The sequence below is a fragment of the Ursus americanus genome, chromosome 36, assembly GCF_024610735.1.
Source record: "Ursus americanus isolate L20-20 chromosome 36, mUrsAme1.1.p, whole genome shotgun sequence".
NCBI lineage: Eukaryota > Metazoa > Chordata > Mammalia > Carnivora > Ursidae > Ursus > Ursus americanus.
This window is the reverse complement of record NC_142162.1, coordinates 15,980,118-15,998,417: the sequence shown is the minus strand read 5'-3', so window position 1 is coordinate 15,998,417 and position 18,300 is coordinate 15,980,118. Positions and strand designations below refer to the sequence as shown.

The 18,300-nt window shown below is 39.7% G+C and overlaps 1 protein-coding gene across 3 annotated transcripts in view; it reads left to right on the top strand.

The window, feature by feature from the left end:
* The window catches only part of RORA (RAR related orphan receptor A), a 1,262,587-nt gene that overhangs the window by 226,792 nt on the left and 1,017,495 nt on the right, over window positions 1–18,300 (top strand). For all 3 annotated transcript variants that reach the window (XM_045814466.2, XM_087859286.1, XM_087859285.1), the window contains exon 4: window positions 13,779–13,868. The gene's annotated coding sequence lies outside the window, so the exon portion shown is untranslated. The remainder of the gene's footprint in view (window positions 1–13,778; window positions 13,869–18,300) is intronic.

Genomic DNA, 18,300 nt, shown 5'->3' with positions numbered 1-18,300 from the left:
TTGTGAAATGATCACCACAATAAGTCTAGTTAACATCAATCACCTCATGTAGTAACAGTTTTTTCTTGTGATGGGAACTTTTAAGATCTACTCTCTTAGCAAATTTCAAATATACAATACAGTATTGTTACCTGTAGTCACCATGCTGGACATTATATCTCCACAACGTATTTATCTTTTAACTGGGAGTTTGTACCCTTTGACCCCCTTCACCTATTTTCTCCACTGCCCAACCCCTGCCTCTGTTTTTATAAATTCGTGTTTTTTAGATTCCACACGTAAGTGAGATTGTACAGCATCTGTCTTTCTCTGACTTATTTCACATAGTGTAATGCCCTCAAGATCTGTCCACATTGTTGCAAATGGCAGGATTCCCTTCCCTTTTTTCCTTCCCTTTTGTTTGCTTGTCTTGGCTGTTGTAAGTAAAGCTGCAGTGAACATGGGGGTGCAGATATCTTTTGAGACAGTGATTTTGTTTCCTTTGGATGTATACCCAGGAGTGGAACTGCTGGATTATACGGTAAATGTTTTTAAAATTTTTGAGGAACCCCCATAATGGTTTTTGTAGCGACTGCACCAATTTGCATTCCCACCAACTGTGCACGAGTGTTCCCTTCCCTCCACATCCTCTCCAACACTTGTTATCTCTTGTCTTTTTGATGATGGTTACTTCAACAGCTGTGAGGTGATAGCTTATTGTGGTTTGGACAGTCATTTCCTTGATGATGAGTGATGTTGAGCCCCTTTTCATGGACCTGTTGGCTGTTTGGATGTCTTCTTTGGAAGACTGTCTGTTTGGTTCCTCTGCCCATTTCTAAAATTGGATTGTTCTTTTGCTTTTCAGTTGTATGAATTTTTTTTTTTAAGATTTTATTTATTTATTTCTTTTAGAGAGAGAGTGTGTGAGCAGGGGGAGGAACAGAGGGAAAGGGAGGGAAAGAATCTCAAACAGACTCCACACTGAGTGCAGAGCCTGACATGGGGCTCGATCCCACAACCCTGGGGTCATGACCTGAGCTGAAACCAAGAGTCAGATACTCAACTGAGCCACCCAGGTGCCCCTGTGTGAGGTTTTGTTTTGTTTTTTATTATTTCAGGTATTAATTTCTTATCATATATATGATTTGCAAGTATTTTCTCCCATTCTGTAGGTTGCCTTTTCATTTCATTGATGGTTTCCTCTGCTGTGCTATGACAATTTTATTATTAAAATTTTATTACTCAGATTTTAAAGGTTTGTCATTACAATGCAGGAACTTCCAGTACTACATAGGAACTCACTTTAAACTGACATATTTAATAACATCACTAGACTTATATACACAACAGAATATAATTCAGGATAAAAGGTTTTCAGTAGCACATGTTCTAAAAGGAACTTTGTCTTTAGGACCCACAGATTGGTCAATAGAAAAGCTTTTCCTTTTAAATAATGAAAATGCTTTGTACTTAGTAGTGGGTGGTATAGCATCTTTTAAACAAGCTTTTTATTTAAAGGTTTACTTCCATTGGGGGAAAACTCTAAGAACTGTCTTCCTCAAGTAGTCTTGCCAAGTCAGTTGTTTTGTTGAAGTTTGGTGAGGATTAAATGTGTTCGGGTTCCTCATTTATGTTAATTTCCTCTTTTCTTCATATATTTTTTTTTTTAAACAATGGCTGAGTTTTATTGAGCTTTTACTCTGTCCCAGACACGTTCTGAGGCCCCTGGCTGTATTATTATTATTATTATTTTTTTTTAAGATTTTATTTATTTATTTGACAGAGACAGCCAGCGAGAGAGGGAACACAGCAGGGGGAGTGGGAGAGGAAGAAGCAGGCTCCCAGCGGAGGAGCCTGATGTGGGACTCGATCCCAGAACGCCAGGATCACGCCCTGAGCTGAAGGCAGATGCTTTAACGACTGCGCCACCCAGGCGCCGCGTGGCTGTATTATTATTGAGGTATAATTGACATACTATATTTTATTAGTTTCAGGGGGTCAACATAGTGATTTAGCATGTGCATACATTGTGAATTGAGCAAAACAATAGGTCTAGTTACATGTTACCTTACAAAGTTAATACAGTATTATTGACTATATTCCCAGTGTTGTACATTACAGTCCCATGACTTATTTATTTTATAACTGGAAGTTTGTACTTCTTCCTTCCCTTTCACCCATTTCTCCCCTCTCTTCCAACCACCTTCCCTTCTGGCAACCACCAGTCTGTTTTCTGTATCTATGAGTCTGGGTTTGTTTTGTTTTGTTTGTTCGTTTTGTTTTTTAGATTCCACTTATAAGTGAAATCGTGTGGTATTTGTCTTTCTCCCTCTGACTTTTTTTTTACATTGCCTAAAACTCTCAAGGTTCATCCATGTTGTTGCAAATGGCAAGGTTTCATTTATTTTATGGGTGAGTAATATCCATTGTGTAGATGTACACCACGTCTTTATTCATTCATCTGTCGATAGACATTTAGATTGTTTCCATAGCCTGGCCATTGTAAATAATTACTGTAATGGACAAGGAGGTCCATATATGTTTTTGAATTAGTGTTTTCGTTTTCTTCAGATAGATACCCACAGTGGAATTACCGGATCATATGGTAGATCTATTTTAAATTTTTTGAGGAGCCTCCATACTGTTTCCCATAGTGGCTGTACCACTTTGCATTCCCACCATATTCTTTTTATTTTTCATTTTGTCTGGACCAAAGATAATTTATTATGAATGTTATTGTACAAGATTTTGGAGTTTTTCCTCCTCATGAAATTTTGATATGGCGAATTTGACATTCTCCTTTTAATTTGTCCTCACAAAATGTGAAGAATTCCCAAATAAGACTTTTTCTTAAAAGATTCTTGGCCTAAGTGGAATTAAATAATGACAATTTAAATACACTCCTTAAAGGTTTTTTTAATATAATGGATGCTAATACACCAAACAATTCTACAAGGATTAGAAATATGATACAATTGAATCTCTATTATTCCACCTTGCATTGTTATTTAAATTTCTATATTTAAATAATTCCTTGGCTCAAAAAGATGTAAGTTAACTAGCTAACATATTCTCTTAGCATTTATATTGTCAACTTACTTTTCTATTTATTTAACCATTTGAATGCTGAAATTGCTTTTGATACAAAAATTTTATACACTATTAGTCATTGTATCGTTTTACTCTTGCAGTAATAAATATGCATCATATACCAATTGACTAATAATATTCAACTTAAAAACCACATAAGGAGATTTTTGTTACAGTTGGAATACTTTTCTTGTATTTGAGAATAACAATAAAATCAAATGACACACCTCATTCATATTGCTGATATTATTACAATGTAATAATTAGAAATAATGGTTATGGTCACATAATCATTCATCGTGCAACAGTTCAAGAAAGCCAGAAATGACTTTGAAGTAGGCATTTGGTTATTTGGTCTTTCCAAGCTGAAGCCGAAACCAGATTTATGGCCAATTCCAAGGGTGAGGTTGGTCCACGTACTCCTCACTTAGTATACGTATGCATCTTTTTTTAAAAAAAATTTTTATTGGAGTACAACATATAATGGAAGTAGTTAAATCCAAATTGTTCACAAGGTAAATACACCCAAGTAACTGGCACCCACATCAGGGAAGAACCAGTAGCCGCATCTCAGAAGACTTCCTTTGTGTCCCCTTCCAGGAACTATCACCGCCAGGGAAAGAAACTACCCTGTCTTTTAGTACCTTGGACACTGCCTGACCTTGAACTTTATGTAAATGGGAGCCCCCACAGGTGCCCTTCATCTGCCTTCCTTAGCCGACATTACTTTTGTGCTACTCATCTGTGCTGTTATGTGTAGTTGTACGTTGTTTACTATTATTTCTGCATAGTATTCCCTTGTGGGGTACGTCGTGATTTATTTATCCATTTTGCTGTCGATGGACACTGAGCAACTCCCTAGACTCTTAGCTTTTGTCAAAGACTCATTTTAAAAGGAAAAAAAAAAGTAAAAAATGCAGTTTCTGTATTTGTTATAAAATTACCTTTGGGGATCTTGTTCATTCCATCATTCCATAACCTCTGAGTCATGCCCTCATTTTAGCTATTTCTTTCAGAATTTAGTGCCCGGGAAAACCTTTGTCTCCCTTGAGGAATTAGTATGCATTCTCCTGCCTTTTAGTAAGTGTGCTTATTATATCCCACTTTGTTCCAGGAAGAACTAAAGACAGCTTAATGAAATAAAGAAAACTTTGCAAAATTAAAGATGGATAAAAAAAGATGAGGCAGAATGCGAGTTAGAGTAGCTTCATTCGTGGACTTCAGCATCGAGGCTTATTCAAGCATTGGTAGGATGAAGTCTTCTACATGTTCTTACTAGGACCCAAATTCAGCTCTGAGCTTCAAATCAGCTGATTCTAAGGAGAAAAAAAAATCAGCCCCACCAGTCTGTGTCCAAAATATGAAAGCATTCCAGTTCCTCAGAAGGGTACTTCTTCCTGATGTGAGGGACATATTTCTCTCAAGGCTTCTCTGGCTGAGGTCTGCCTCAATGTCTGTGGGGAGATACAGCAATGTGTTCAACAGGGCTGGGTTTTTTTGACCACCTCTCACCATAGGACCATGGCATCACACTAGGAGGCAACTCAGTAAAGGGACTTAAGCAATTCAGAGAAGGCCCTGGGAAGGTGTTGGGGAGAAGTTGTTCATCTACCATCTACCATCATTCACTTCCCAGACGACTTGACCTAATCCCATGGTAGGTATTGTGTATCTGGAAGAAGGTAGACGAGAAATCTTTTGAGTGATCCCCTCCCAATAACTATTGCTTCGCTTAGTAAACTTGATAGGTAAAGGGTGGTAAAAAGCTTGAGGTCATACTCCTCAGCAAACGTGAAGAGTGGGGTTCGCGTATGTTGCCTGTTAAGTGTAGCACCATTTGTGGTAACAACTGAAAAGGAGGCTGAGTTGATACCCTTTTAAGAGAACTAAGAGAGAACTAAGGATCTGGGACAGAAGAGTGCCCACCTCTTTGGCTGGGCCAGGATTCAACAAAGAAAATAATTTTGAATCTATTCTCTCTGGTGCCCATATGAACGGCTCCTCAGAGTTGCTGAGTCCTAGTCTGTGCAGCGTGGCCATAATGATTGTAGCCTGGACTATTTTAAGGCAGGTGTAAACAAATGCCCAAAGTGGCCATTTAACATCATATTCCTCTTTGATCCTAGTATGACAGTTATATAACATGCTGTGTTTCCCCTCTTGTCTTAGCTGGCAGGAATCTCAGACGGTTTTTTTTTTTTTTTTTGGTCTCAGGAACAATTTTTAAAGCTTAATTTTTAGCTTTAATTGCAAAGCTTAATTTTTAAAGCTTAAGCCCAGCAGCTTTGCTTATCTTTACATTTAAAATATGTACTGCTGTTTTTTCCCTTGACTCGCCTTTCCTCTTCTCTGTTCTTATTTTATATCCTTACTGTAGATAAACCTTATTTTGAAAAAGGTCTCAAAACGTTTCAGGGAAAAGACATGGTCTAAACAAATTTCAAGAGAACAAAATATACAGGGTGAGGAAAGTGATCAAGAATTGGCAAATGTCTAATGCTTGTCTCCAGTTCTTCTGCTCTGGGAATAAAGACCTGTCTGTACAAAGGCTTCTTGACAGCAGAAGGAACAAAATGCTCTCCGGAAAGAAAAGAGCCAGAGTTGCTCCATCTTCCCTCCACCCCTGCTTTAAAACGAAACAATGCCTCCCAAAGGAGCTGGCAGCTGGCCCTTGGCAGGTGGTAGAAACAGCACTGCAACTTGCACAAAAGGAGAAAACCCAAACTTTCAGCTTTGGGGAGCAATGTGATTATTCTGCCCACTATCTTCCCAAAGAGAAGGGACCGCCACATCAACCAACCAGGCTGAGCTTCTGAAAACCATGGGCTGCTTCTCCTCCCCTCAGCAGCTTCCATTTTTACTCCCATCGCCTCACAGTTGACCGAGACACAGCTTCTGACCTAATCCCCTAGGTACCTTATTCTAAGTGTGTTTCCTCACCTTTTGTTGATATGCCTGCAGTGGCTGCTGGCATGCCAGGAGGGCACAGACAGAAGGTCTAGGAAAGGAAGGAAAGTGGAAGGTCAAGGTCTGCAAAAAGAAGGGCAAGTGATGTCCATCTTCCGTTTTTGAGGACCTGGAGAGGAATTGAAGTTAAACTTGACTTGGATTGATGATGGGGTTTCTGGGTTTTCATGCTTAGAGTCTAGTAGGAAGTGAATAAATAGAATGGTTTTGATGGGACAAGAACATCTTTCACCCCTCTCTCTCTCTCTCTTTCCACCTCACCCAAAGATGGTGGGATCAGTGATGAGGTTAGGGTCACAGTTATGTCACCTCCACCTGTACTTATTAACCACCTACTACATGGTCATTACTATACCTGGTATATGGGCACCGCTGTGGCGTATTTGGTGACTGCTTACTATATGGTCATTACTATCATGTATTGATTACTATATGGCAAAGTCTAACAGGCATGGTCTTTCAGCAAGACAGACTTAACTGTGCTGTTCACTAGTTCAGAAACTTTGGGCAATTTATTTGACTTCCCTGAGCCTCAGTGAAAATGTGAAAAATGAAAATGATAATGCTTACCTCATAGGGCTTCTCTCATAATTACATGGACCTAACTCATGCAGGTTACCTGATAGAGCACATAGTGGTCACTCAGGAAATGAATGCTCTTACGATCAGAATTTTAAGGAGAATTGCATTTGTTATTGGGAAGTTTGTGGGCCAATGACACTAAATATATGATAATACTTTTTAGTTTTCAAAATGTCTCGTTGCCTTTCCTGGAACCATAGTGGTGATCAGAGTCACTGAAGACGTAACTGAATTATTGGATTAACAAGCACAAGATAGCAAGAGGCTATTCACCCTTGTTAGTTCCAGGGGCAGATCCGCACCAGGAATCCTTGAAGAGAAGAAAGACCATTGATTGCTAGGCTTAGGATGGTGCCAGAGTGGGAAAGTAGGAGGTGGGTCTAGAAAATTCTGGTCCTTGCACTTTGTTGAGTTCTGTGACTTTGAGCAAATCACAGAAAACAAAAAAACGGTTACCATTTGTTGACCTACTCAGTGCCAGGCACAGAAACACTTGACATATTCGATCTCATTTAATCTTGTGGTGAAGAATTTCTGCTCCTCACAGAACTCCTCTAAGGGTCAAATGAGATGGCCAAAGCCAATGCCCTTAGTATTGGTATTGCTACCACTTAGTTTGGATGGTCACTGGTCACTGGAACGTGGCCTGCATTTCCCTTTATGGAACTTGTCACCTATACCTATTGCTTAGATAACTTGTACTGTGTCCTACACAACTGCCAATAGACCCTGAACCCAATTCAATTCATTAACTACTTAACACCAAATATGAAACAGCTTGTAACCTTCGCCCCCTTCCTTGTGGGATTTTTGTTCTTGTGGGGGCTACTACAAAAACTAATACAGAATGTTGAATATGATTACATGGCAAGAGAAATATAAGCAGTTCTAGTGGGTTTTGAAGAAAAGGGTAAGTGTCTGTGGTCTGGGGGTGTGGGGTAATGTGGAGAGGCAGCAGGCATCAGAGAAGTCCTCCTGAGGAGGCGATATTTGGGGATAGACCTAGAAAAGTGATGTTTTAAATTATTTTTTTGAATCCAATTATTTAATCAATGCATGTGTATTGTTAAAAATACATAAAGGCAAAAGAGCAAAAAAAAATTTACCATATGGCAACCAAAGACATTGGTATATTTTGAGATGATCTCTTATAGTAGTATTTTATGTACTCAACTATACAACTGTATGTACTTAAAAGTGCACATCAGTACATGCATATATGTGCACATATATGTATATACAGATACAGAATTTTATATCCTGCTTGTTTCACTTGAAATTTTAAGTGTTTTGTTTGTAAAAATGTTTCATAAATATTTTAGTAACTGCATAATAATGTCCCAAAGAACAAATATGCCAAAAATATACCTAACATTTTCCATGTGTTAAAATACTCTGATTTACCATTTTTAGCTATTGTAATTGACCCAGCAATGTTTTTCGCAGAAGCGATAAAGCTAAATGCCAATTATCTGGTCTGGGACTTTGACAAAGAGCTTGTAGGTATCGAAAGTTAGGACAAGTGTTTTCCCCACTCTGATCCTTTCTGCCTACTAAACTTCATAAATCATTTCACTCCCATTTTCAGAATCTTCCAGTAAATTTTAGCTCATATTGTAAAATCCTAACTTCATTTCTTGGCATCCTAGGCTCTCCAAACCAGATCCAGCTCTGAATCTGTTCTTACTTCCTGCTGTTGCCTCCCCTCGAAGATGTTTCCTGTCCTTTCACTGTCTTGTTCCCTGTTTTGATCTTTTCAACCTTAGTAAGACCCTTCATCTTTCAGTCCTCCCCTTTCTCTGAATTTGTCCATTCCCCTTAGCCTCACTTCCTTTCCTCTTTGATTTAGATCTCATCAGAGCCAGTATCACATGATGCTGAAACTGAAACGTCAGGGCTCCTCACTTTCATAGGCCCTTTCTAAGGTACTGTACCTGATTTTGCATTTGCAATTTTGTATTACTTTTCTTTGAGAAGGCCCTCAAATTGTATAAGCTACAGACCCCACAAAACCTGGATCTGCTCCTGAGCCCCATGGTGGGCACCTTGTAACTGAAGAATCTCCCATCTTCATGAAATGTTCTTTTCTTTGCTCCAGTGCTTTTCACGTTCTCTGTTTTAGAATTTAATACGTTAAGTTATAGTTGTTTGTGTGGTCCTAAGTTCCATGAGGGCAGCAACTGTGTCTTATTTATATTTTTGTCCATAATGAGTTCATGTTTGCTGAATGCCTTGCTAATGGTAGACATCTGGCATCAAGCTTCCCCTTTCCAATACTGCTGTTACTACTGCTAAGGACTACAAACATTTTAGAAAGTAGAGTAGGTGTGGCACACTGTAATTCCCCAAGATAGCTACTGTAGTATTTCTGGTGTCACATGTTCTTTTAGATCTTGCCACTCCCTATCTAGAGGTGACATCAGTTTCCCCTCCCTGTGAACCTGTGTGGGCTCCAACCACTAGGATGTGGGGGAATTGATGCTGTGTCACATCTGAGGCTGGGTCATAGGAAAGGGTGCAGTTTCTCACTTTTTGTATGTTTACCTTTGGAACCCAGCTACTAGCTGTGCGGAAGCATGAGCCACACGGCGAAGCAACATGTAGGTGCTCTAGCCAGTACCTCTAGCTAAGACCTCAACAGTATCCACCACCTTCAGATGATTCCAAGCCCCAGGCTTGGGGCTGCCAGTGGAGCAGAGACAGCTATCCCCACCGAACATTGCCTACATTGCAGCTAGTGAGGAAAAGAAATGTATTAAAGCCACCATGTTCCAGGGTCATTTGTTTCTCAGAGGCAGTGTGCTGAAGCATTTAAGTGCATCACCTTGCTGAAAAAACTGAGACCCAGAAAATGAAATGGCTTGCCCAAATTCACCTTCTCTCCAATCTATGCCAGGTTAAAAGCCATATCTCCTCTACTGGATCTTTTGGCTTGTGTAGACGCACACAGATCCTCCCTTCTTTAAACTGTCACTAGCCAGCTGTGTTCGTGACACCTGTTCCCCACAACAGCCTCATAATGTAGATGTATCCCATTCTTTGTTTTACGGTTGAGGAAACAAGTACACAAAGAGGTTGGAAATTATCTTAAGGAAATAGGTAGTGGCAGAGGTCTGTCTTCTCCAAATCTCATTCTTCTAGCTATTCCTTAATTGCCTTTCTAAGGCTTTTATTTTGTATTTATAAAAGGTCTTTATTTGGATCACTTATTTTGACTTTTAATGCAATATTGTCTTGTATCTTAATCATCTTTGTTTTTCTATTTCCATTTGCACGCAGGACTGTGCAGCCCTAGACCATAGGGGCTGTATCATACATTTCTCTGGGCCCCTTCCTAGCATTCTGCACAATGCTGGGCACAGAAGGGATCACTGATTGAGTCCATGTACAGAGCTATATTCAGCATCCACAAAACGTATTTTTAGAACTACATTAAGAAAAAACCCGTAGAAACACAGAAGGTTAACCTTGCAACTAAATCAGTAAGGGCTTTGGGCAAGTCTTAGTGATTTCCTTTCTTTTTTCTGCCTAAAAATACCTCTTCTCCTCTGTTTAAGAATGTTCAAATCTATCATAAGCATAAGTACTTGGTTATATCTTTTTAAATAGCTTATTTAAATAAAAACTGACTTTCTCATCAACCTCATATTTTGTACAGTGCTAGAATCTTTTCTGTTTTGTTTTTTTAGCAGATGAGATATTTGAATGAAGGCCTCCTATTGATCTCACTTATTGCTGCAGGCTCCAGCTTCAAATTGAAGCTTGATCAATATGGATTTGAGTCAGTCTGGAACATTAAATAAGACCTTGTTAGACTGATATTTTTTCTTTGGTGTTATTTAATTTGGAGGGGCAGGGAACAGGATGGGTGGGTGAGCGATGGGTGCACACTTGAGTCAACCACTGGGAGTAAGTGTCTTGATACTCCTTCCTGTGGCTTCCTCTGTGCAGCAGGCATAGCTCAAATCAAGTGACACCACTGTGACTGTTCCATGTACTCACACTCCCCTCATTCAAAAGGAGGTTGTATTTTTAAGACTCTTTTCAAGCTACTAAGAAGTTTAGAGGGAAAGAATGGCACTTCGAGGGCCCCATCCAGGAAAGAAAAACATGGGGCCTTTCCTTAATTCACTTTCAACACCCATTTACTAAGCACCTACTGTGACCCAGGCTCAGGGATAGCAAAATGGCAAACACAGTGTGGCTAATCTCAAAGAGCTTGTAGCCTTGCCTACCATTTGAAGGCAATATTCTCTCTGAAAGATCCAGGGCTAGAAAGAGCTGTCAAAATGTAATCCCATCTGATGGGACTGTTCTCATAGCAACACTACCTTATAGTTTTGCTGAATATAGGTCTTATAGCATTTCAGATTAATAACTAGTTTCTCAATATAAACTGCCTGATGTGGGAGATCCTTAATGTCTGCACATCCTGTAAGCTTGATACTAATTTTGAGGCCTAATTTAGGCAACTGGCATTTAAAAAAATGGGGGCTGAGAGGATGAAACATAACACCATAGAGGTGGGAGAGATGAGACCTCTCTTATTAGAGATCAGGAAGTGGAGACACAGGGGAATAAATCACTGAACTTCATCAGGATCCATGGATCATGTGAACCCAATCACTTAGCCAACAGACATTGGTGTCTGTTGGTAAATGTCATTGGTGAATGAAGGTGATGTCCTTGGCAGACACAGTGGTCCTGAGAATACACAATAAATAAGAGACAGCTGCTGCCTTCAAGGAGGTCAAGTTTAGACATCACAGCAATGTAGAAAGAAGAAAATAATAGTAGCTCATTATTCTACTGTCTTCTGCGTTCAAGATTATTTTAACTTTCTTAACTACAGAATAAATCTTTTGGGTTCTGAGGCTTGAAGCATTAACTTCACCTTTATTTGAACACAACATCCCTGCTCCTGTTTCCTTTTGGTTTGCTTTGCCAAGTAAAGTTTGCATGGCCTTTAAGTCTTTTTTTCCCCCTTAATGGTTGAATTTGTGGGTTTTGACCCTTCTAGGCAATTCTTTGTATCCTCATAGGGAAGTTTATCCCATTCACCTTCATTTTCACTAATCACATTTCTGTCACCCTGCTTTAACTTTCTGCTTTTAGTAATTTATGTCACTTGACAAATAGACATTTTTTTTTAAATTCTTTTTCTATCTTGAGTGATTTAGAGGATACAAAGTCTCTCTTCTTTCTTTTAATGGTTACCTTTACATTGTTCCAGAATGTATTTGAACCAACTTTATTTTTTATCTCTAATTAACAATGTCAAGAACAAGTTGTAAAGATATAGGATCATATCTAATACACACTTGGGAGGGTGAAACGAATCTCTAATTTTTCTGAATACCGAACTTTTAGTTTACACCAGCGGTTTTCACTCAAGGGTGATTTGCCCACTCTGGGGCTATCAGGCAACGTCTGGGGACATTTCTGGTTCTGAGGGGAGGGTTGTGTTCCTGGCATTGGGTAAGCAGAGAGCGCAGATGCTACTAAACATCGGACAGTGCACAGGACAGCCCCCCCCCCCCACAGGGAAGAATTCTCTGGCCCCAAATGTCAGGAGTGCTGAGGTCGGGAAATTCTCGCTTACGCTTTTGCTTGGTTACACTTGCTAAGTAAATTTTACCACCACAAATACTTTTTTCCTCTAATTTCAAGATTGAAAACAAAAAGAAAAGGAATTGCATATATTCTATGTTCTTTCTGAATTTATCTTTCATAATTTGTGCTGTTGAAAACTCAACACTTCCCTTTGATGAAACATCCCTGTTGTTTATTTACTTTGTCCCCAGCCTTCTCCAACACCCTGCACGGGAGTTTAGGCATTATCTGAGGGTGGCACCGGTAAGGGATCCTGTTCCCTTCGCAGATGCAGACTAACTCAAAGGAAAACACAAGGGGCGTCAGGAGATTCCTGGCCTCCTGAGCTCCAGTCTTCCCTGCGTCCCTACTTTCTTATTCCCACATGGACCTGAGCCTCATGTGGGGGCAGGAGGCGGACATTCCCTAACATCTGAGGGATATGTGTGTACACACAGTCAGGGCTGCTGCTTGTGGGCCCTGAGAAGCTCCCTCAGGCAGAGCTGTTCAGACTGTAATAATACACTAACTTAATTGTTTTTCCCTTGAGGAAAGAGTAAATATAATATGGAAGTTTAGAGCCAGATCGTTATTAAATTATTTTCATTACATATCTTTCAATAATTGTTATTAGTGATAATTATTTAATTAACTGTGTTTTAGTACAGTAATTCTGAACCATAGCTACACATTAGAATCACCTGGGGGAACTACTTAAAAATACTTTTGGGGGGCCGATTCTAGACCAATTAAGCCAGTATATCTGGGCATGGTAACAAGGCTATGGTGCTCTTGGAAGCTCCCCAGGCATTGCAACGTGCAGCCAGATTTAAGAACCCACTGGTTTAGTGGTTGCACCACTCAGCACCAATTTTTTTATACCAATACCCCCTCATTCTTGACTTCTCAATTTTACTCTTCACAATTCTCTTCTACTCCGTACACAAAGTTAATATCATCAGTTGCCTTTACATATGAATGAGAATTTGGCAGGTTATTGTGTTCAGATTACTATTTATATCTTCCTATCTATGGTTAGAACTGTGTGGACATTGCTCCTTTTTCTTTTTGAGTTGAATTTTAACATGAGTTTTTCCCTGCCTGGTTTCTTCTGTGATATTTTCTGTGTCCCTGAAATTCAACCACTTATGAAGCTATACCTGAGTTGGTTTCTTTCACCTCCTTCCAGCTAAGCACCACTGAGCCCCTGTGACGATGAGGCACAGGTTTTACTTCATCTCAGGATCATTTTCTTCTGTTTCTTCTAGATTTTGCTCCTCTCCTATGTGCTTGGTCATATTCTTCTGGAATGTCTATTCCACATATGTTGTAGTGGTGCCTAAACTTGTTTACATATTAAGTTCATCTGGGGAACTTTTAAAAACTTCCCAAGTTCAAGTCACATTCAGTATAATTAAATCACATTCTCTGGGAGATGGAACTCAGACACCGGAAGCATTCAAAGCTCTCAGGTGACTTCAGTGTGCAGACAAGTTTGGGAACCACAGATGTGTTGGGTTTCCGGGATTTGTTTTCCATGACTCTCTTTTTTCCTTCATTGTTTTTAGGTGTGCTCCCCTGTGCACCCGATATAAGGCTCGGAAATGCTCAAAGATCTGCGTCAGCCTGAATTTCTCTTCATTTGCTCTCCAGATCAGGTAATTTTATAGCTCTCTTTCTTTATTTCCTTGGCACAGTTCAGATTCCAAGTTACACTGTTACTTGGGTTTGTTTCTTGTCTCTATCAATACCTTCTTCGGTGGCATGCATTTTCGTTCCTTATCTTGGCGCCGTTACTTACATTCGGGATTCCCTTTTGCTTAAGAAACAGTAGTTCTCAAACTTGGTTTGGAGTCCTATGAATCCATTCCCAGAGATTTGAATTTAATTATTATGGGATTCAGAAGGCCTCAGAAATATTTAATGCTCCCCAGGTCATGCTAATATGCAACCAAGATTGAGAACCACTGTCCTAAGGCCTTTTATTAGCCTATTTTTTGTGTGCTGATGGCAGTAGTTCTCAAATTGTGATTTGTATCAGAATCACTTACAGCCCTCCTTAAAACAAAATTTGGGTACCTCCCTTCAGAGTTTCCAATCTAGTGGGTCTGAGGTAAGAACCAAGAATTTGCATTTCTAACAAGTTTCCAGGTGATGCGGGTGCTCTCTGGAGACCCTACTTTAAGAACCACTCGATCAGGATATAGTTGGGCCAGAATCATTGAGCTCCCTCCCCTCCCTCTCATGATCTGTTGGATTTATCTAACAGTGGCACTTGTCTCACCTAATGTGTGTATTTTATATGCATGCATATAATTGGAGATCTTGATACTAGGACATTACTGTCAGCCAGGTCGATCTGAGTCTTTTGGAGTGTTATTTGGCAAGTACTTTGTATGGCAACGTGCAAAAAAAAAAAAAAAAAAGGGAAAAGCCTCAAATGGAATATGCTTACCCAACTAGACATGCTCCCGTCCTATTTTACTTGGTAATGTTTTCAATTGCTATGGTTGTGGAAAAAGAAATGGAAGTAAAATGGTTGGAAATTGGGCAAGTTATTACTCTGCGGGTAAAAGCATAAACTGTACATATATTTGTGCAAATTTACTCCTTGGGGTTGGCCCTGTAGAAATCCCCTTTCTGTTCCCATGATGCCTCTGTATGTTTCCTGGTTGCCGACATTTTAAACCTTTTACAAACTGGAAGGATCTTTGTCTTTTGGGAGGCCAGTGTTGCTTTGGCCTGACAACACCATGTACTGACTTGATTGTACTTTTTAATTTAGCAGTGACATTATTTTGCTTCAATGAAGTGTTATCTTCCCTCTTTGTGACTACCTGTTCTAGTTTCATAAACACAATAATCTCTTGGCATATGTTGAGAAAGTAGCTAGAAAGTTTCAAAATTGTTTTATTTTATAGTAATTTTCTTGAGAAGACCTTAGCTCTGATTTCTCAGTCTGGGTCCTCATTTTGTGAACTGTAGAGAGTTTGTATTTTTTTAGTGATTTTTCTCTCTGTGCTTATACTTTCCAAAAGAGTTTTGTGCTTTTCTAAAGCCAGGGGCTGACATGGGTCTTGTCAGATTCTGTGTGTACTCATTTTCAAATCTCCTAGCCAAAGGGGAAAATTTATTCTTCCTTTGCCTGTGTGTACTGGAAGCAGCCTGGGGGTATAGGGCAGATGCCAAATTCAGAGGCTTTGTATTAGGAGGCTATGCCTCTCAGCTGAAAAATTAATGATCACTGATGGCAGGAAGGAATTATCTGGATACCACTCCATCTCTGCCTAGTGAAGGCTCACAATGCCAAAGGTGGGTCAGAAGTCACACAGCTGTGGCTTACCTGACTGGGATGGCCATTGGTGTTTCTGTGTTTGTAGAGGCAATTGTGGGAGTCAGAGGTTGCTGACTGTCCATCTGCCTGTCTTAATACTAGTCCTCATCCCTCCCAGTCAGTGGATGTCGTCATCTTAGGTGAGCTCTTCATTAGTGGGTAGAAAGGTATAGGAATAGATAGAAGATCTCCAACCTTTTTAGGTAAAGGGCCAGATAGTGAATATTTTAGGTATTTCAGGAGATATTATCTTTGTCAAAACTACTCCTATCTCCTTCTTTATTGGGAAGGCAGCCATAAACAATACATAAACAAATGGGCATGGTTGTATTCCAGTGAAATTCAATTACAAAAACAACCCATAGTTTGCTGAACCTTGAAATAAATGGTTTGGTTTTCTTTCCATGCAGCCCACCTGAACTTTATCAGTCAAAAAGGCTTCAAAGTTTCTTATGTCCTTTCTTTTCCCAATTTATAATTTGATACAGGGTTTTCTTTATTTTTATGATCTATTTATCATTTCGAAGATGAGAATGGAAATGAGTCAGATACATGTCCTCAAATTGCCATCTTTCCAGGAATCCCCAGTGCCTATTTTTTTAATGTTCAATATCACATTCCATGATAAAGACCTTTAATGTTCTTTAGCTCCACGTTGATATTTAGTCTCAGAAAATGAACACCAGTATCCGAAGCTGAGTTTTTAATTTTCTTTTTAAGAATTCCTTCTATACTTATTTAATAGCAAATAAATAAAGAAAGAAATAAAACAACCAAAAAGCAAAAAAAAAAAAAAAAAAAACCGACAAAACAAAACAAAAAACACCCACTCTTCTCTAGAGGCATTGAGGGTTGTGTGAAGCCTGAATTTCCTGGCTTGACTCCATTTTTTTACTGTTGCAGAAAGATCTTCATGGCTAGAGAAAAAAAAGTTTCTCTCCAGATTCTCCAACTTAGAAAATACCAGCCCTTGAGCCCCATTCAGGGAACAGCAAATACTCAAAAATCTCCTTCTCAAGGTCATATTTTCAATAAATTTTGAACAGATGCGGTTTTGGGATCTCCCTGGGTGGAAATGCAAGCAGTAAATTTAAAACAGTTGCTCTGTTCTAGACACTGGGGGTATTTCAGAGGTATGACTTGTAGTTTCTAGCTTCTAGGAATCAACTGTGAAATTAAAGGACAGGATATTTGGCAGTTATATCTGATCGATTGGTTCATTCCTTTTCTCAGTGTACATTTACCAAGTGCTTATTATATGTCTGGTCCTGTTCTAGGCTCCACAAACACAAAAGTTAAGATGTGGTCCTTGTATAGATGTTTGTAGTGGATCAGGGAAGATAGATATGCAAACCGCTAATTAACATAGAGGGTGTGCGGAGTGCTATAATGGACCAGGTCACAAAGTGTGATGAGTGGACTCAACTTTTCTGGGGGCAGGGAAAATTCAGGGCAGACTTTCTAGGAGTAGATGAAGTTGAGTTAATTGGGTTAAATGATCAGGATTGTCCAGCCAGATGGAGAGGAGTTGGCAGAATATGCAGTCATGGAGCAATGAAATCACACGGGGGAGCTCAGAGAACTGTAAGTAAGTGGATCTTCACAATGTCCACACTTAATGTTTACATTCTTAGCTACTCTTAGCCAACTCTAAGGGCTATAGTATGGAGTAATTGGGAACTGCTAAGATTCAGTTTGCATCACCTGTGCTGAGAGAGGTTCTTAGTTTACTACTGTATCTTCAGCACCGAGGACAGTGCCTGGCACATAGTGGATCAGAATGTTGTTGAATTGGTGATCCTTTAGTTAGTGAAGGAATGCAACCAAGCTCTCAGGTGATGATGTGGTTTTGATATTCTGTACTCAGCCTTGGAGATACAAATAAATATGGCTAAGAAACTCATAGTCAGCTCTGTCTCATGAAATGTTATGAAAGTTTTGGGTAGCCCTGTCTCCTCTGTTTCTCTCACAGCCCCTTTACACACACACACACACACACACACACACACACACACAGCCAGTCACCAAATCCATGGCCTCTGTCTTTGAAATACAAGCTGAATCTAGCACTTTTCTCCCTCTCCATCACAGCCCAAGTAACCATCATCATAGATGACCATCATTTATTGTAGTCACTACCTCTCTGGTCCCTCTGCTTCTATTTGCCAGTGAGCCTTAATGATCTCTTCATTACCAGCAGCCAGAGGAGCCTTCTAAAACATAGGTCAGTCAGCCCTCTGCTCAGAACCCTCCAATGAATCCCCATTGAAATAGCAAACCATTTACAGTGGCCTACAAGCCCCATTAGAGCCACGCCCTGCCTCTCTCTCTCTCTCTCTCTCTCTCTGACCTCCTCTCCTACTGCTCTTCCCAACCGCCCTCGCTCACTGGACTCCCAGCCATTCTAGGCTTCTTGCCATTCCTTGAACACATCAGGTATATCCCCTCTTCGGGGCCTTTGAACTTGTTTATGCCTCTATATGGATTGGTCCCTCATGTCATCAGTTCTCTACATTAGTGCCACCTTGTCAGGGACGCCATCCCTGATCTCCACATAAAATAATATAAAATAACATGTCCGGGGGTAACGAGGGTTCTAAGTGTTCAACTATTTACTTTTTAATGAACTTTTCCTCACTGTTACATAAGTTTTATGGGATCATTGTTTGTTTCCCAATAATAAATATTGACCAGAAAAATAGAAAATTTTTATTACAGAGTGCATGCACCTTTAAACTTGGGGGTGGCTGAGATCT